Source organism: Lissotriton helveticus, chromosome 1_1 (assembly GCF_964261635.1).
Source record: "Lissotriton helveticus chromosome 1_1, aLisHel1.1, whole genome shotgun sequence".
Taxonomy (NCBI): domain Eukaryota; kingdom Metazoa; phylum Chordata; class Amphibia; order Caudata; family Salamandridae; genus Lissotriton; species Lissotriton helveticus.
Genome location: NC_136057.1, coordinates 145925365 through 145946204, shown reverse-complemented (window position 1 = coordinate 145946204; position 20840 = coordinate 145925365). Strand labels below are relative to the sequence as shown.

At 46.1% G+C, this 20840-nt stretch overlaps 1 protein-coding gene across 1 annotated transcript in view; it reads right to left on the bottom strand.

The window, feature by feature from the left end:
* The window catches only part of TBC1D10C (TBC1 domain family member 10C), a 185753-nt gene extending 167273 nt beyond the window's left edge, over positions 1 to 18480 (bottom strand). The window contains exon 1 of the mRNA XM_078659202.1: positions 18283 to 18480. The gene's annotated coding sequence lies outside the window, so the exon portion shown is untranslated. The remainder of the gene's footprint in view (positions 1 to 18282) is intronic.
* Between the last annotated feature and the right edge of the window lie 2360 nt (positions 18481 to 20840).

Below are 20840 nucleotides of genomic sequence, written 5' to 3'. Positions count from 1 at the left end.
ATGCTCTTATTACAGTGACACTTGCTGATGGGAAGAGGGATTCCTGTTCTAAGTATTTTCCCTGCTTGTCAGTATTAGGAGTGCTGCTCTTACAGTGACACCTGCTGGTAGGAAGAGGCAGTGCTGCTCTTTGAGAAATAATTCATGCAGGTAAGTGCTGTGAATGCTGTTATTACAGTGATACTTGCTGATGGGAAGAGGGAGTTTTGTTAATAGACTTATCCCTACTGGTCAGTATTAGGAGTGCTGTTCTTATAGTAACACCTGCTAATGACTTTAACAATCGTTATGGTAGTGACCACATTAAACACAATCACAAGAGTGACCACATCTTCCTGGACAAGTAGTGACCACCCAGATGTACATTACAATAGAATATTACTGGCAGTCGCCACTGTGTAGTTATAGTTAGGATAGTGTTTCCATAGGAAATGCATTTTTATGTGTTGCTAATAACTTTGACCCCGTTTGATGAATCGCCATTAAACTTTACAAAAAAGTGCTACTTTTTGAATATATGTATCCTCTGTGGAGCCGATCTGTCGGATTCTCTGCAGAGATGACAGATCTCAAACTGAAGTACAATTGGCTGTCCCCACTTCAACCAGGATTTGGTGGCAATCATCTTAAGACTCAGGACTCGGTCTTGAGTCCTAACACAAAATTGCAAAACAAAACATATGGGGGTAGTGTAGGGAGACCCTAACCCCCTAGGCCTGGTGGTGCTGTCCAAGAGAAAGCCGCCTGGGGCTACAAACATTTTTTTTTAAAGTTGCCATAAATTCACAGAGTATCTGCAGATCTGTGGCAATTTTTTTTAAAGTGTCCCCAGGGACTGATGAGGTTCAGGGAGGGGGGCGTTTGACCATGCACAGGGGTTGTTGGATTTCCTTATAGAAATAAAATATTACTTTACTTTAAAAAAATGAAATTCACAAAAAAACAAATGTTAATGTAACATTATAGTTAGGTGAAATGTCCAGTAACAATGTAAGGTTATAAACTCAAAATAACATAGGAATTCACCATTTATAGTTATAGTTATCTCAAGTAACTATAACTCGAACATAAGGTAACTATAACTCATGCCCTTGCCATGAACTGCTAATTACCCCACATATTAAATCACTAATGACATCTTCTATGACATCATTGATAATATCACTGCAACATTTGCAATTAAATTATTGATGAGGAAACTGAGCACGGCGGGGGTGCGAGTTATGGTTACCTTAGGGCATGAGTTATAGTTACTTTGATAACCGTAACTATAAATAATATATATATATATATATATATATATATATATCAGCAGCATATGACACCATCTCTCATGCAGTCCTAATCAAAACACTGCAAGGGATTGCTGTCAGTGGAAAAGCTTTGGGTCTGCTGAAGAATTTTTGACTGATCGCACTCATGCGGTGCAGTTAGAGTCCTTTGTCTCCTGAACCGTATCCTTGGACAGGGGCGTGCCACAGGGATCTGCATTAAGTCCCACTCTCTTTAACATCTACCTGGCTCCACTGGCAGAAGTGATCAAGTCAAATGGTTGTGAAGTCATCTCGTATGCAGATGACACTCAGTTTGTCACCACAAAAGGACCAAATCTGGAGTCCACTAAAGTAAGATTCCAAGACTGCGTGAATAATATTGCCAAGTGGATGCAGCAGAATTGTCTGCAACTTAACACAAGCAAAACAGAGAGTGTACTGTTTGGGAAGCCCCACTCAGTATGGTCCACTGACTGGTTTCGTCCTAGGTTAGACATAGCTCCAACTCCGAAGGGAGTGGTGAGATACCTGGGAATTATGGTGGATGTGAACCTTTCCATTAAGGAACATGTGAACTACATCACGGACTCATGTTTTTGAATGATGCGCCCTCTAAGAAAAGAGTATTTCTTTTGCTTTCATTCCAATCAGGAAAATCTCTAGTCCAGGCCCTCATAATTAGTCACCTGGACTATAGGAATGTGCTAATGACTTCTATGAATGAAGGACTGTTTGCAAAACTTCAGATGCTCCAAAATACAGCGGCACGGTTAGTATGTCACCTTCCACCTCAGCCGACCTCGGAATCCATTCTTGGAAGCCTCCACTGGCTGCCCATAAAAAGTGATCATGGTTTAAACTTCTTTGTTTTATCCACAAACCCATCTATGGGAATGCACCACATATCTACAGAAAAACTCAAATGGTATGCCCCCACTAGTAGCCTTAGGTCCGGTAGGAAACTTTTGTTACATCCTCACCGCATCCGTACCACCAGGAATGGGGGCAGATCCTTCTCGTACCTAGCTCCTCAATACTGGAACCAGCTTCCAATACATCTTTGCATCAGCACTGACTATAGACAGCATCAGAAAGAGATTAAAACATGTATGTTTTAGCCACCCAATTCAGTTTACAACTTAAAAGACCCTAATCTGAAGCTCCCAACCTGTAGATATGTAGCAGCACCTTGAGACCCTGTCAGGGTGATTTGTTGCCCTTAGTAAGTAACAATAAAATAATATTACATATATAACTATATTTGAGGTTGTGCAAATTTGGAAAAGTTGGAATAAAAGATAACATCTAAAAAAGTACCCGTGAGTGCGAATCTTTCTTCGTAAGGAGAGTGGGAAGAATATATATATATATATGTATATATATATATATATATATATATAAATATATATATTCACTGAAAAAAACAAAGATGACATTTTTTTTAGTATCGTGAAAATGTCACATAAAACATATCATTTCGAAGCTAATAAAACCACTGAAATTCACCAGTTATACTTATCTCAAGTAATTGTAACCCGCGCCCGCCATGCACAGCATTATCAACTATGATGGCATTTCAGATGTGATTAGGGATGTAATAAATTTAGTCAGCGAATATGTCATTAGTCATTTAATATGCAAGGGTAAAAGCAGTGCATGGTGAGGGCACAAGTTATAGTTACTCTACAGTACACGTTACAGTTACTGTACGGAAAAACTAGACTGCTAACATTCTATTTTTATTACAAAAGTGTGCACTCCTGAAGTCATATAATGCAATCAAAACTGTAATACTTCAAGCATTTTCTATAGAAATTATAAAAATGAGGAGTCTTTTTCCCATAGGCATTATGGTTAGAAAGCTAAAAAACTAAAAAACTAAAATGAGGACACATTTTCTAAGTTCTCAAATAGCGACAAAGCGTTTTTAAATTATTTGCTAATTTATGTTTTTATCCAGCTGATCACTTGATTATTTATTGCACTTAAGGGAAAGGATGTGGGGTTACAGCCAGAGCTGCTGACTTTGCAGTTAGGGAACCAGGTTCGAGTTTTGGTGTCGGCTCAACATTCTGTGATTCTGCGCAAAACACATAATCTCCCCATGCCTAAAACCAAAATGAATGTGCCCTTGTGTAGTTCAAGTTTGTGGAACTGATGCTCATGTGAAGCACTCCAATGCCTTCGGGTCATGTCCGCGCTATATAAAATTGCAAAAAAATAAACAATTAAGCGTTTTGCACGCTTCTGTCATTGAGCTATATTTGGGTGATATTTGTGCTACATTTGGGCTCTTTCTTCTCTGTTGGCCATCTTTTGGTTATGAATCTCCCTAAATACCTCATTTACTGAAGTATTCTCAGTAGAAAATGCTTTCAGTTTTTCACTTCAATTTTATTAAGATGGCGGTCAGATGATATATATATTACCTACCAGTAGCTATAGTTAGGACCTAGTTTCCATAGGAAAAGCATTTTTTGACATGCCTATTACTTTGGTGCCTTTTGACCAATCTTAATAAAATGTTCCCAAAAAGCTGTAGAAGTAGGTTCTGTGTGTCATGGAAAGTTTGGGAGTGATATGTGCTGTGGGGACCGAGAAATTGGGGCACAAAGCAAAGGTGCTTTTGTAATGTTAATTCCCAACGGAAAACGTTGTCGAATCTACACCTCGAACCGCTGGACAGAATTGCACCAAATTTGACAGAAAGGTAGATGTTGTTATGCAGATTGTGCATTTTGTTGTTTGGTGCAAATCCTCCCAGTCGCTTTTGAGAAATTTAAGCCAAAAATTATAGATATAACTGCCCATGATTATTTCGCAGTGGTTTTGTGATTAATCACAGATGTGCACGCCAACTGAAATGCTCTGATTGGCTGGGCGCAACCTGAACAGAAAGTTGCAGCCACCATTTTATCGTTCAGGAACGGTTCCCAGGGATGAAAATTTGTGTAAAAGCTAACATAAGGGATCAGGGTGGACATACTCTGACTCCATGTTTGAGGAAAACGTCTGTTAGCGACACACTTAAGTGTCTAAAATTGATTTTTTTTTATGGCATGTGATACTCGGGACAACGATATGACTGCCAGCCCCCCATGTACCGTTGCTGGGACATTGCGAATATCGTGAAGTCATCATGAACATTAGTCTTGGTCTCAGTCACTCACTGATTCACTCAGAAAGTCACATACCCACTCAATCATATATGCATGCACCCACTCACTCACCCACTCAAGGCTCATGCATCCACCCACAGGCCCACCTAGACACTCGCCCTCCCAGTCAGACCCACTCAGACACTCATGCATGCATCCATTCACTCACCCTCTCAGAGATGTATGCTCTTACTTACAGACCCATTGAGACCCTTGTACACCTACTCACAGAGTAACTCAGACACCTATAAACCCACTCACAGACCCACTCAGAGATGTATGCACCCAGTCACTCATATGCTCAGAGACTCACAATGCACTCGCAGTCCCACTCAGAGACCACCGGACCCACTCACAGAACCACTCAGACACACACACTCCCATTCATCAACCCACTGAGAGACACGTACTTAGTCACAGACCCACTCAGACACTGATGCACCCACTCACTGACCCCCTCAGAAGCCCACTAAACACTCATGGATCCACTCACAGATCAAGTCAGAGAGTTATATATACTTACTTACAAGTGCACAAAGGCACTCATGCGACTAATCACAGATTGACTGAGAAACGTGCACCGAAGCACAGACCCATTGAAAAACTGATTTACCCATTCATATATGCACTGAGACAGTCATGCAGTTTGTTACAGAAGCATTGATAGACTGATGCACTGTGCTACTGATTCACTGAAATAGTTTTACAGTGAATAGGAGACTTACTGATACAGTGATACTTAGAGATTACACTGAAAAAGTTATGCACTGTGTTATTGAGATATTGAGGGAGTTGTACGTGCTACTATACAGTAATTTAGGTAGTAATCTGTTTAGTCTGCTGGTTATAATCCAGTTTGCACGTATATGTTTTGGTTGTAGTGGTGGCTATTGAATGTCTGTATTTGTTTTTTCATTTCGTGACGTATGTGCAGCGATCGCGGCTACCGATTTCATCAAGACACCCGACGTTACTGCGAAAATGGAAAATCGGTAAATGATTTTTTATACGAACTCCCTACAAAAATATTACTTTAAACTAAACAGTGCAGTAATAAACCTCTAGTTTCTAAAATACAGTAAAATGTGTGCATATATGTGTTTTACACCAATTAAAAAATGGCGTAATCATCATGGTTACTGTAGTCATTGTGACTATCGGCGTCATCGCGAAAACAGGAAGTAGGGTACAAACACAGTTTTTTTAAAGTTACTACAAATATATGTGTACAAACATGTTCTTTAAGTTAGTGATGTGTGTATTGTAATAGTTAGAAAGGATTTTCCAAGGTTATAATTTGTGAATTTGTTTCGCGATTTCACAATGTGATCGCGATCACCGTGACATCCCCGCAAATTAAAAAAAAAACTCATTTAACAAGAAAACACACAACATTTTGGTTGCTTCTTAAGTAAGGGCTCACCAAAGAGATTCCCTTGAGCTATGGCCCCTGCTTCGAAGGTAGTGAGCTCCCCCAACTTGGGATCAACCATGATAAGGAGGGGCCGCCACCTCTCGGCAACCAGCGTGCAGACCCACCTGCCACTATCTCTGTTGGCATGGCTACATCTGTTTATTTAGACTGCCTGCCATCTCAATAATTTTCATGAGGGGTCCCACTATATCCATGAGTTTGTCCTGACACCCCCTTCAGGAGCGCTCAATGCCCTTTTTAGGGTCTTTCATGTACTTACCGAAAAAGGTGTACATTTTCCATCTATCTCTAGCGTGGATACCACCTTCCATCCTAATGAGGGTCAGGGACACTCTGCCCTCAGAGGAGCCCAAGCTTCTTCTCTAGGGGCTGACGGATCTTGCTGGCAATGTAATGCAGTACCTTCTGATCTGGGGTTTACTCCGAGGATCGAGGATGATATATCTCATCGGGTTCGACATATCCGCATGTCCAGACTCACTGTCCAGGGAATCAGAGGCATTGGATGCTGGGTGAAATGGTCTGCCCAAGTCTTGTTCTTTGTCTGAGGTGACGCCCCCTCTGAGTCAACCCCCCCCCCTTTTGTAGGGGACCAGTATCAGGGACAGAATGTGGTACAATTATGTTATGGTTTTCCCTGGGAAAGTCTTCCTCTCAGTAGGGTGTATTCTCCAGCATGTGCACATTCTTACAGAAGGCTTTGCACAATCTATTGAAGCATTCTAGGTGCCCCGTGTTATGCTTAGAGGCTTTTAACCATGTATCACAGCCATGACAAGAGTTAAGAAGGCAATGACTTAACTGATGCGTAGTGAAGAAAGAGGAACAGGAAGGGACGTCACACACACACACACACACACACACACACCCACACACACACACACACACACACACACACACATATATATATATATATATATATATATATATATATATATATATATATATATATATATATATATATATATATATATATATATATATATATATATATATATATATATATATATATATATATATATATTTATATCAGAATGAGCATACCCAGACTCCAAAGGGCATGTGGGGGGGTCCCGATGGGACCCCCCCTTTTTTGGCTGGCCACAACATGGACAACATGTTGAGGCAGCCGTTACAGCACTCTGGGACTTAAACCCTATTTAAATGCTTTGGAGTGAATGGCAGGTTATACCCACACTGTTGAAATGAAAATGTTTTTGCTATCTTTGCTTAAGCATTATTCTATGTAAGTTAGCATTCGCAGCACCATTTTGAACCATGATCAAAACTTCTTCTTCTGTACTTCTTTGTTCAGTTGCATCTGCCTGGAAAATTCCATCATGGGTATGCCTTCATTGGCTCTGAATTGTACATAATGTATCTCCAGGTTTGCTGATGTCAGTCCCTCTGCAGCACTCTTAAGAGTGGGCAGACCAGGCTCAGCTCAAGTGTATCTGAATAAACATGTATTCTCTACTGTCTGACCGACTCTTCATTTGGTATGGAAGGCTGAGAAGTGGTCATGAGTGACCCACGGACTGTTACATGATTGGACAACAGTTGTTATGGAAACATATTCCCTGGTGGTACATGGGAAATGTAGTTAATGCTGTTTCTTTGATCAGATGCCCCTTATGTATCCGAAAATTACCTGGTTTTGCAAGGGGGGTAACATGAGTTTTTGGTCCCGGGCTTGGCGGCCATGTAGGGACACCTACCAAACCCACACATTTCTGAAAACTAGAGACCCGGGGGAGTACAGGGAGGTATGGCTTGGGTGGATCCCTCAATGTTTTCCTACCCAGAATGCCCTGCAAACCTCAAATTTAGCAGAAAAAATAATTTTTTTCTCAAATTTCTGTGTGGGAAAGTTCTGGAATCTAAGTGGATCCACAAATTTCCTACCACCCAGCGTTCCCCCAGGTCTCCAGATAGTAATTATACCTCATTTGTGAGGGTGGGTCAAGTACCCGCGACAGGCAAGCCCCCAAAACGTATTGAGGAGAAATCAAAAATACCTATCACAAAACAACTTGGTTTTGCAAAGGGGGTCACCTGGGTTTTTGGCCCCGTGGGCTGGGTGGAATTTTGTGGATACACATATATTCCCGAACTTCCCATCACAGATATGTGCGGAAAATGTGTTTTTTTAATAAATTTTGAGGTTTGCAAGGGATTCTTGGTAACAGAACCTGGTGAGAGCCAGGCAAGTCACCCCATCCTGGATTTCCCTGGGTGTCTTTTTTAAAAAAATGTGTAGTTTGCTACATTTCCCTAGGTGCCGGCAGAGCTGGGGTTCAAAATCTACAGCTAGGCACTTTATAAAAAAAGGTTCCGTTTTCATTGTAAAAATGTGGTGTCCATGTTACGTTTTGGGCCGTTTCCTGTCGCGGGCACTAGGCCTACCCACACAAGTGAGGTACCATTTTTCTTGGAAGACTTTGGGGAATGCGAGGAGGGTGGAATTTTGTGGATCCACGCAGGTTCCAGAACTTTCCACCACAAAAATGGGAGGAAAATGTAGTTTTTTTACAAAGTTTAAACCCTTGCATGCGGGGCTGATTCCCCCGCTGTGCTGGGGGGCGCGTACAGCACCCCTGTGCTCATGACGAGCTCAGCTCGTCATGAGCGTCGATGAGGTTAAGGTTTGCAAGGGGTTCTGGGTAACAGAACCTGGTGAGAGACAGACAAGTCACCCCATCCTGTATTTCCCTGGGGGTCTAGTTTTCAAAAATGTATAGGTTTGCTGGTTTCCCTAGGTGCCGGCAGAGCTAGGGTTCAAAATCTACAGCTAGGCACTTTGCAATAAAAGGGTCCGTTTTCACTCTGAAAATGTGGTATCTCCACGTTGCATTTTGGGACATTTCCTGTTCCGGGCACATGACCTACCCACATAAGTGAAGTACCAAATTTCTTTTAAGAATTTGGGGAATGTGGATGGGTGGAATTTTGTGGATCCAAGCAGATTCCAAAACTTTCCATCACAGAAATGTTTTTAAACTAAGTTTGAGGTTTGCAAGGGATTCTGGGTAACAGAACCTGGTGAGAGGCACACAAGTCACCCCATCCTGGATTCCCCATTGTATCTAGTTTTCAAAAATGTATAGGTTTGCTGGGTTTCCTTGGGGGCAGAAAGACTGTGGCTATTTTTGGGGGGTTGGGGCATTGGTACGCCCATTCTGGGCAGCCCCACCCCCAAGCATAAAAAAAGCTTGCGTAATCGCTAGTGCCTAGTGGGCTTTCTGTCCTTTCCAACGTTACCTCTCCCGTCTTTCTACCTGCTCAGGGGGCTGAGATAGCACTCTGAGCACGTAGAAAGTGAAACTGAAATGAGCCTCTTGGCTCATTTCAGTTTCAGTTTCACTGAAATGACGTCAGTGAGACGTGCGTGCTGATCGTCATTTCAGGGAACCCAGGGGGGCCTCTGGAGCTGCGGAAGCTCTTCCCCAGCTCCCGTGGCTGTTGGGGGGTAAAGGCAATCCCTCTGGTGCCCGCACTAGAGGGAATCCCCGTGCCATGGCGTCGGACACGCGGGAGCCGTCTGATGCACATGAGCACTTATGCGTCGGACGGCTCCCGCGTGTCTGACGCATAGAAGGGGTTATGGTTAAGTTCGGGGATGGGGTCTCCCCCCACAAATAAATGTTTTATATATATATATATATATATATATAAATATATATATATAAATAATGCATGGTAAAGGCATAAGTTTTAAAAGCATATGCGATCTAAAACAACGTGGGGTAAGAAATGCTTAGGAAAGACATGCTGACTATTTCACAGCGTTGTTCCGTCATACAACACCCCAGCATCCCCAAATAAAAAAAAGTAATCTATTCTAAAGTAAGTGACAAAATAACATAAACCTTGCACATATTCCCAGATGACTTGTATTAAGTCAAACCCTAACCTTGCAACCCTTGTCTCTGCTGTGGTACTCCTCTGTCAGGTCACGCCCAGCAAGTGCTAGCTGTGCAACAAGAACACTAGCTGATATGAAAGTATCCACCTTAGATTACACAGGACCCCAAGCACAATAGTGGGCATCTGGGTTTTGGTTCCCTTAGTTAAACCTCCAACGAATGCCTGTGGCCACAGCATGGGGCAGGTCTGCATTGTAAGAGAAGCAGTAAAACATTGAACACACTATGGATTGAAAGCTGTGAGTCCTATAATCTGTGTCACATCTGAGATCAGCTGGTTGTCCCTCTCTTGTGGTCTCAGATCAGCTGGTTGTCTCTCTCTTGTGGTCTCAGATCAGCTGGTTGCCCCTCTCTTGTGGGCTCAGATCAGATCAGCTGGTTGCCACTCTCTTGTGGTCTCAGATCAGCTGGTTGTTCCTCTCTAGTGGTCTCAGATCAGCTGGTGGTCCCTCTCTTACGGTCTCAGATCAGCTGGTTGTTCCTCTCTTGTAGTCTCAGATCAGCTGGTTGTCCTTCTTTAGTGGTCTCAGATCAGCTGGGTGTCCCTCTCGTGTGGTCTTAGATCAGCTGGTTGTCCTTCTTTTGTAGTCTCAGATGAGCTGAGTGTCCCTCTCTTGTAGTCTCAGATCAGCTGGTTGTCCTTCTTTTGTGGTCACAGATCAGCTGGGTGTCCCTCTCTTGTAGTCTCAGATCAGCTGGTTGTCCCTCTCTTGTGGTCTTAGATCAGCTGGTTGTCCCTCTCATGCGGTCTCAGATCAGATGGTTGTCCCTCTCTTGTAGTCTCAGATCAGCTGGTTGTCCTTCTTTTGTGGTCTCAGATCAGCTGGGTGTCCCTCTCTTGTGGTCTTAGATCAGCTGGTTGTCCTTCTTTTGTGGTCTCAGATCAGCTGGGTGTCCCTCTCTTGTGGTCTCAGATCAGCTGGTTGCCCCTCTCTTTTGGTCTCAGATCAGCTGGTTGTTCCTCTCGTGTAGTCTCAGATCAGTTGGTTGTCCCTCTCTTACGGTTGCAGATCAGCTGGTTGTCCCTCTCTTGTGGTCTCAGATCAGCTGGTTGTCCCTCTCTGGAGGTCTCAGATCAGCTGGTTGTCCTTCTCTTGTGGTCTCAGATCAGCTGGTTGTTCCTCTCTTGTAGTCTCAGATCAGCTGGTTGTCCTTCTTTAGTGGTCTCAGATCAGCTGGGTGTCCCTCTCCTGTGGTCTTAGATCAGCTGGTTGTCCTTCTTTTGTGGTCTCAGATGAGCTGAGTGTCCCTCTCTTGTAGTCTCAGATCAGCTGGTTGTCCTTCTTTTGTGGTCTCAGATCAGCTGGGTGTCCCTCTCTTGTGGTCTTAGATAAGCTAATTGTCCTTTTTTTGTGGTCTCAGATCAGCTGGGTGTCCCTCTCTTGTAGTCTCAGATCATCTGGATGTCCCTCTCTTGTAGTCTCAGATCAGCTGGTTGTTCCTCTCTTGTGGTCTCAGATCAGCTGACTGCCCCTCTCTTGTGGTCTCAGATCAGCTGGTTGTTCCTTTCTTGTAGTCTCAGATCAGTTGGTTGTCCCTCTCTTACGGTTGCAGATCAGCTGGTTGTCTCTCTTGTGGTCCCAGATCAGCTGGTTGTCCTTCTATTGTGGCCTCAGATCAGCTGGTTGTTCCTCACTTGTAGTCTCAGATCAGCTGGTTGTCCCTCTCTTTTAGACTCAGATCAGCTGGTTGTCCTTCTTTTGTGGTCTCAGATCAGCTGGGTGTCCCTCTCTTGTGGTCTTAGATCAGCTGGTTGTCCTTCTTTTGTGGTCTCAGATCAGCTGGGTGTCCCTCTCTTGTGGTCTCAGATCAGCTGGTTGCCCCTCTCTTTTGGTCCCAGATCAGCTGGTTGTTCCTCTCTTGTAGTCTCAGATCAGTTGGTTGTCCCTCTCTTACGGTTGCAGATCAGCAGGTTGTCCTTCTTTTGTGGTCTCAGATCAGCTGGGTGTCCCTCTCTGGAGGTCTCAGATCAGCTGGTTGTCCTTCTTTTGTGGTCTCAGATCAGCTGGTTGTTCCTCTCTTGTAGTCTCAGATCAACTGGTTGTCCTTCTTTTGTGGTCTCAGATCAGCTGGGTGTCCCTCTCGTGTGGTCTCAGATCAGCTGGTTGTCCCTCTCTTGTGATCTCAGATCAGCTGGTTGCCCCTCTCTTGTGGTCTCAGATCAGCTGGTTGCCCCTCTCTTTTGGTCTCAGATAAGCTGGTTGTTCCTCTCTTGTAGTCTCAAATCAGCTGGTTGTTCCTCTCTTGTAGTCTCAGATCAGTTGGTTGTCCCTCTCTTACGGTTGCAGATCAGCTGGTTGTCCCTCTCTTGTGGTCTCAGATCAGCTGGTTGTCCCTCTCTGGAGGTCTCAAATCAGCTGGTTGTTCCTCTCTTGTAGTCTCAGATCAGCTGGTTGTCCTTCTTTAGTGGTCTCAGATCAGCTGGGTGTCCCTCTCGTGTGGTCTTAGATCAGCTGGTTGTCCTTCTTTTGTGGTCTCAGATGAGCTGGGTGTCCCTCTCTTGTAGTCTCAGATCAGCTGGTTGTCCTTCTTTTGTGGTCTCAGATCAGCTGGGTGTCCCTCTCTTGTAGTCTCAGATCAGCTGGTTGTCCCTCTCTTGTGGTCTTAGATCAGCTGGTTGTCCCACTCATGCGGTCTCATATCAGATGGTTGTCCCTCTCTTGTGGTCGCAGATCAGCTGGTTGTCCCTCTCGTGTGGTCTCAGATCAGCTAGTTTTCCCTCTCTTCTGGTCCCAGATCAGCTGGTTGTCCTTCTCTTGTGGTCTCAGATCAGCTGGTTGTCCCTCTCTTCTGGTCTCAGATCAGCTGGTTGTCCTTCTTTTGCGGTCTCAGATCAGCTGGGTGTCCCTCTCTTGCGGTCTCAGATCAGCTGGTTGTCCCTCTCTTGTAGTCTCAGATCAGCTAGTTGTCCCTCTCTTGTGGTCTCAGATCAGCTGGTTGTCCTTCTTTTGTGGTCTCATATCAGCTGGGTGTCCATCTCTTGTGGTCTTAGATCAGCTGGTTGTCCTTCTTTTGTGGTCTCAGATCAGCTGGGTGTCCCTCTCGTGTGGTCTAAGATCAGCTGATTGTCCCTCTCATGTGGTCTCAGATCAGCCGGCTGTACCTCTCTTGTGGTCTCAGAACAGCTGGTTGTCCCTCTCTTGTAGTCTCAGATCAGCTGGTTGTCCTTCTCTTGTGGTCTAAGATCAGCTGGTTGTCCCTCTCATGTGGTCTCAGATCAGCTGGAGGTCCCTCTCTTGTGGTCTCAGATCAGCTAGTTGTCCCTCTTGTGTGGTCTAAGATCAGCTGGTTGTCCCTCTCATGTGGTCTCAGATCAGCTGGCTGTCCCTCTCTTGTGGTCTCAGATCAGCTGGTTGTCCCTCTCTTCTGGTCTCAGATCAGCTGGTTGTCCTTCTCTTCTAGTCTCAGATCAGCTGGTTGCCCCTCTCTTGTGGTCTCAGATCAGCTAGCTGTCCTCTCTTGTGGTCGCAGATCAGCTGGTTGTCCCTCTCGTGTGGTCTCAGATCAGCTAGTTGTCCCTCTCTTCTGGTCTCAGATCGGCTGGTTGTCCTTCTCTTGTGGTCTCGGATCAGCTGGTTGTCCCTCTCTTCTGGTCTCAGATCAGCTGGTTGTCCTTCTTTTGCGGTCTCAGATCAGCTGGGTGTCCCTCTCTTGCGGTCTCAGATCAGCTGGTTGTCCCTCTCTTGTAGTCTCAGATCAGCTAGTTGTCCCTCCCTTGTGGTCTCAGATCAACTGGTTGTCCTTCTTTTGTGGTCTCATATCAGCTGGGTGTCCATCTCTTGTGGTCTTAGATCAGCTAGTTGTCCTTCTTTTGTGGTCTCAGATCAGCTGGGTGTCCCTCTCGTGTGGTCTAAGATCAGCTGATTGTCCCTCTCATGTGGTCTCAGATCAGCCGGCTGTACCTCTCTTGTGGTCTCAGAACAGCTGGTTGTCCCTCTCTTGTAGTCTCAGATCAGCTGGTTGTCCTTCTCTTGTGGTCTCAGATCAGCTGGTTGTCCCTCTTGTGTGGTCTAAGATCAGCTGGTTGTCCCTCTCATGTGGTCTCAGATCAGCTGGAGGTCCCTCTCTTGTGGTCTCAGATCAGCTGGTTGTCCCTCTTGTGTGGTCTAAGATCAGCTGGTTGTCCCTCTCATGTGGTCTCAGATCAGCTGGCTGTCCCTCTCTTGTGGTCTCAGATCAGCTGGTTGTCCCTCTCTTCTGGTCTCAGATCAGCTGGTTGTCCCTCTCTTCTAGTCTCAGATCAGCTGGTTGCCCCTCTCTTGTGGTCTCAGATCAGCTAGCTGTCCTCTCTTGTGGTCGCAGATCAGCTGGTTGTCCCTCTCTTGTGGTCTCAGATTAGTAGGGACGCCCTACACCCGTCTGCTACTGAGATGTGCCGGGACTCTCCCATTAAATATATTGCGGCAGTGCCGAGAATGCGGCTGCCCGCGACGCACGCAGTGGGTCCTGTAAGAAGGCGGCACCCTTAGTGCCGCATTAGGCACATCCCTGCACACCAGCTGCCGGGACCCATTCCCACGGGAGTCCCGCCTGTGTCCGTGCCTCTGGGGTGTCATTTCGGGAGCACAGTGGGCTGGGGATAGGTACTTATACCTGCCCCCTCCCTGTGGCCATCCTCTTTGTTCCGCGCTGGACACGCCGTCACCCTCCCAACCGCTTACCCTGTGTGCCGGCTTGCAAAGGAATTGAACGTATTGAATTTGTGTTGCAGGCAGAGTTACAGGGCGATCCGGAAGCTGATTGGTACAAAGGGGTACCCTTTCAGGAACACAGAGGGGTGCTTCATGCCAAACTCCAGGAGTCTTTACGTCAGGACCCTGGATGAAAACGTCGGCACCTCGCTAGTCCTTCTGGTGGTTCTAAGCCTGATCAACCGGGGACTTGCCTTGCAGCGCTCCTCCCCTGAAAAGGTGTGAGTAAAGTGATGGACTGGTGGTCCATAGTATTCAAGGGGGATAATCCCCACATAAAAGGTAGCACTGATTGGGTTGGCCATGGTGCAGTTTGGCTCATCAAGCAGGCAGGGCAGCTTAGATCAGTCACAGCTGCCTGCCCTTGGATTGCCCGTTAGTTAACCCACCACGTTGGCATACGTCTGTATGAAATAAACCTGCAGCAAACTGCTTTCCAACAAAATTTGGGTGGACTGGTTATTTTGTGCAGCCCGACCAATTTTGCAAGCGGGGGGTGCAGTGGGTGGGTTGCCTATTTCGGCACTAGTGCAGTTACACAGTACCGGCAGGAAGCGGACTCAGAATCTGTCATTACCGGTACTAGGGTGACAAACCGTCCGTAAATTTCACAGACCGTCCGTAATTTGGACCTCATGTCCGTTGTCCGTGAGGATCCTTTTTACGGACGCCTTTTGTCCTTAATTCTGGGCTGTTACCTGTCAGAGGCCTCAGCTCCCTGATGGGCCACCCACACTCCTACTTGGAGAACAGGAGTAGCCCCATCCTGCCCTTTGTCATGCTGTATGCAGCTGATTGCCATATACAGAATGGCAATGGGTCTGTATGGGCTGGTATAGCATGTGGTGGCCTCCTCCTGCCTCCTTCTAGGGCAGGACATTCTGTCACATTGAAGTGCAAAAAGGCTCATGCTGCTGCTACCTGAGAATCCAGTTAATCAAAGGAAGTTGGTGAATGAAGTTCAAAGTAACTTTCTTTTATTTCAAAAAAATTTTTATTGCTGCTTTTTTATTTTATGCAACTAACAACCATTGACAAAGCCAATAGTTCTGGCTTGTTGCAGGTGTAACATTACTTGTTGTATTATATATCTGGATGCAATGACAGAAGCGACAAAAATACCAGTCGGGCGGCACATTATACTAAACACAGATTTTTAGCTTAGGTGTTTTAAGCCACGCCCTTAATTACATCAAACACCCCTTTTGGAGAGACCCCTCCCAGCCCTAGTTTTTTATCCCACTTAAAGCTCTAGAAACAACACCATGTCACAGACGCCTCATCTAGGCACTGTGCATCATGCATGACTCATGCCTTCCACTTTTTCAGATTGCCTATGTGCAGGGGCATAGTGAACCCTCCCCCACCCCACACTTTAGGAACTACAGCGAGGGTGGAGTTCTTGATGGGTCTCTTCTGTCTGCAACTCTGCAGACAAAAGCTCAGGTCATAATTAATGTGAAAAGGTGAGTGAGTGAGTAAGTAAGTAAAGGGATGGATGGGTGGATGGATGAGTAAAAGGGTGGATGATGGGCGAGTGAATGGGTGGATGATGGGGCGAGTGAATGGATGAGTAAAATGGATGAATTTATGAATTGATAAGTGAAAGAGTGAGTGGATGGACGGATGAGTGAAAGGGTGGATGTAAGGCTGGATGAGTGAGTGAAAGGGCGGATAGATGGACAAAAGGATGGATAGATGAGTGAAGGAGTGAAAGGATGGATGGATGGGAGAAAGGATGGATGGATGAGTGAAAGGAAGGATGAGTGATATTTTCAATGGATGGAATCATGAATCGATGAGTAGATGGATGGGTGGGTGGATGGAAGGATGGATGGCTACGTGAAAGGGGGATGGACAGAGAAAGGGAGGATGGTGGATGGATGACTGAACGGGGGAATGGGTGACTGGGTGGATGAATGAATAAGTGAAAGGATGGCTGGATTGGTAAATGACTGGATGGATGAGTGAATGGATGGATGGGTGGAAGAGTGGATGGATGAGTACGGATGGATAGGTAGCAAGGCCAGACTGGCCGGACGGGGCAGCAGGCGTTTCCATGGGAGCTGGAAAAGTGGGGTGGGGCGGTTTTGTTACCACAAAAAGACCTGCACATTTGCATAAAGCTGCGCACATACCGAAAAACCATGACGTGCACAATTGTTTTAGCCTAATATAAACTTATTTTCACTTGTACTTAAGTGGGTGTCTATTTACGTATACTATTGCGCAACCTCCTCTGATGTGTCTGTAAGACTTGAGTTTTGACCTCCTGTCCTGAATTTTTGTCCCGAATTTTGACCCTTTGTGCTGAATTTTTGCACTCACTGTCCTGTGCAGGGGAGTTAATTTTGGAAAACACTTCCGGGGCATCCGTGACCTGGCAGAAGGGGGTTTCCAAACGGCAAGTGCGCTCCACCTGACTAGTAAACACTCACAATAATAAAACACTTTACATTTCAAAGGCGCATCCAATATCTTATTGAAGATAGCATTGTATGATTTAGTTAGCAATCTTACAGCGAAACATGTGTCAAGAGCACACTGTGTTTGTCCCGCTCTTTCTCAGACGACCTCAGCATCCGCCTCGTGAGTCGTGAGGGGTAGTGAGCGCTATATGCAAATACAACCAGACCCTCAAACTGGAAGAAACCGGAAACATACACATGTCTTGCTGTCATTTCCTTGGGGGGTACAAGGGGGGGGGGCTGAGATCTGCTGCTTCTTTCCTAAAAATTTACATTCCTAAACTCCTCCGAACTTCGAGTGCCAATTTCTCTTTCAGACTATCCCAAATTAAGGCGCGTGTATTCAAGACCTGTTCATGGGGTGTTGAATAAAACGACGACGCAGTCCGACTTCCAAGGGAGAGGAAGTGATCACGTCTGATAAGAGAAGGTCCCCGGTCACCCGCCAAGTGTCGAGGCAATGGCCGGTTTTAGAGTCACAGCTGTGGCAGTCTCCTTGGAGCTCCTCCATGGGCTTCATAGCGCGAGCGCAGCCAGTGTCTGGAAGCAATCATTGGGGATGATTCACAGAACTGACAAAATCCTAAACTTACTACTTTTGGTATTCACAGAAGTTAGGATTTTGTCTTAAGTTTGTTTTAAGACAAACTTAAGACAAACTTAAGACAAAATTCTAACTTCTGTGAATATCAAAAGTAGTAAGTTTAGGATTTTGTCTTAAGTTAGCTCTGTGAATCGGGCCCGAGGACTCTGAGCTCGCCCTTCCTCTCTCTGTCCCGGTGCATCGCTCCTCCTTTTTTCTTTTCCATTTCTCCTCTTCTTATCGCTCCCTTTTTTCACATTTTCTTCTCACCTCTTCCTATTTTCCTAATCCTTTCTTTTTCCCAGCCCCTTCTCTCTTATCCACTCTCGTCATCTTCTCTCCTGGCCTCTCAGCCCTTCTCCCTTCCTTTGCTTAACCCTCTCCAGTCCCCTCTCAAGGACTGTCTCTTCCTTTCCCTCTCAAGGACTGTCTCTTCCTTTCCCTCTCAAGGACTGTCTCTTCCTTGCCCTCTCAAGGACTTTCTCTCCCTTGCCCAGCTCCCCTTAGCCGCTCTCATTTTCATCTCCTCTCTCCTTCCTCCCCCCACCTCTCTGCCCATACCTCTCTTGTTCCTTCCTCTTCTGTCTCCTCCTTTTGCCTCCCCACCTTCTCATCTCTCTACGCTCTCTTTTGTACGCTTCCACGTCACCTTTTACTCTCCCCATCTACACCTCTCTTCTCCCCCACCCTCATCTCCATCTTTGGCCCTGAAGTCCACTCTCCCCTCACCTCTCCAGATGTTCTCACCTCTCAGACAGTAGTGCCCCCACTTCACTCTCCGGTCCAGGGGCTCAGCAGCTCCTCGGGCTGGGCGTCTCTCCGCCCTCCATACCTCTTCTGCCTCTAGGTATGAAGAAGGGTGTGAGGCTCAGAGAGTGAGGGGGAGAGGGGGCGGAGAGAGCCGAGCCTCCAAACCGCTGTCACTTCCTCTCCTGCTGCAGAACCAGAAGTGAGAGCTGAGGTGACAGTTGTCGGGGGTTGGGGGGCGGGGGCTGGGGGTTGCACACTCACCTCGCTGCTGAGAGACAGCAACGCACACCTCACACTAGAGACAGCACTCACCTCACACTAGAGAGACAGAAACACTCACCTCACACTAGAGAGACAGAAACACTCACCTCACACTAGAGAGACAGAAACACTCACCCCACACTGGAGAGACAGAAACACTCACCCCACACTGGAGACAGAAACACTCACCCCACACTGGAGACAGAAACACTCACCTCACACTAGAGAGACAGAAACACTCTAGAGAGACAGAAACACTCACCTCACACTAGAGAGACAGAAACACTCACCTCACACTAGAGAGACAGAAACACTCACCCCACACTGGAGACAGAAACACTCACCTCACACTAGAGAGACAGAAACACTCTAGAGAGACAGAAACACTCACCTCACACTAGAGAGACAGAAACACTCACCTCACACTAGAGAGACAGAAACACTCACCCCACACTGGAGACAGAAACACTCACCTCACACTAGAGAGACAGAAACACTCACCTCACACTAGAGAGACAGAAACACTCACCCCACACTGGAGACAGAAACACTCACCTCACACTAGAGAGACAGAAACACTCACCTCACACTAGTGAGACAGAAACACTCACCTCACACTGGAGAGACAGAAACACTCACCTCACACTGGAGACAGAAACACTCACCTCACACTAGAGAGACAGAAACACTCACCTCACACTAGTGAGACAGAAACACTCACCTCACACTGGAGAGACAGAAACACTCACCTCACACTGGAGACAGAAACACTCACCTCACACTAGAGAGACAGAAACACTCTAGAGAGACAGAAACACTCACCTCACACTAGAGAGACAGAAACACTCACCTCACACTGGAGAGACAGAAACACTCACCTCACACTGGAGAGACAGAAACACTCACCTCACACTAGAGAGACAGAAACACTCACCCCACACTAGAGACAGAAACACTCACCTCACACTAGAGAGACAGAAACACTCTAGAGAGACAGAAACACTCACCTCACACTAGAGAGACAGAAACACTCACCTCACACTAGAGAGACAGAAACACTCACCTCACACTAGAGAGACAGAAACACTCACCCCACACTGGAGACAGAAACACTCACCTCACACTAGAGAGACAGAAACACTCTAGAGAGACAGAAACACTCACCTCACACTAGAGAGACAGAAACACTCACCTCACACTAGAGAGACAGAAACACTCACCTCACACTAGAGAGACAGAAACACTCACCCCACACTGGAGAGACAGAAACACTCACCTCACACTAGAGACAGAAACACTCACCTCACACTAGAGAGACAGAAACACTCACCTCACGCTAGTGAGACAGAAACACTCACCCCACACTGGAGAGACAGAAACACTCACCCCACACTAGAGAGACAGAAACACTCACCTCACGCTAGAGAGGCAGAAACACTCACCTCACACTAGAGAGACAGAAACACTCACCTCACACTAGAGAGACAGAAACACTCACCTCACACTAGAGACAGAAACACTCACCTCACACTAGAGAGACAGAAACACTCACTTCACACTGGAGAGACAGCAAGGCTCACCACACACTAGAGAGACAGCAACACTCACCTCACACAAGACAGCAACACTCACCTTACGCTAGAGAGACAGCAGCACTGACCACACACTAGAGACAACACCCACCTCACACTGGAGAGACATCAACACTCACCTCACACTGGAGAGACAGAAACACGCACCTCACACTGGAGAGACAGAAAAACTCACCTCACACTGGAGAGACAGAAACACTCACCTCACACTAGAGAGACAGAAACACTCACCTCACACTAGAGACAGAAACACTCACCTCACACTAGAGAGACAGAAACACTCACCTCACACTAGAGACAGAAACACTCACCTCACACTGGAGAGACAGAAACACTCACCTCACACTAGAGAGACAGAAACACTCACCTCACACTGGAGAGACAGAAACGCTCACCTCACACTAGAGAGACAGAAACACTCACCTCACACTAGAGAGACAGAAACACTCTAGAGAGACAGAAACACTCACCTCACACTAGAGAGACAGAAACACTCACCTCACACTAGAGAGACAGAAACACTCACCTCACACTAGAGAGACAGAAACACTCACCCCACACTGGAGACAGAAACACTCACCTCACACTAGAGAGACAGAAACACTCTAGAGAGACAGAAACACTCACCTCACACTAGAGAGACAGAAACACTCACCTCACACTAGAGAGACAGAAACACTCACCTCACACTAGAGAGAGAGA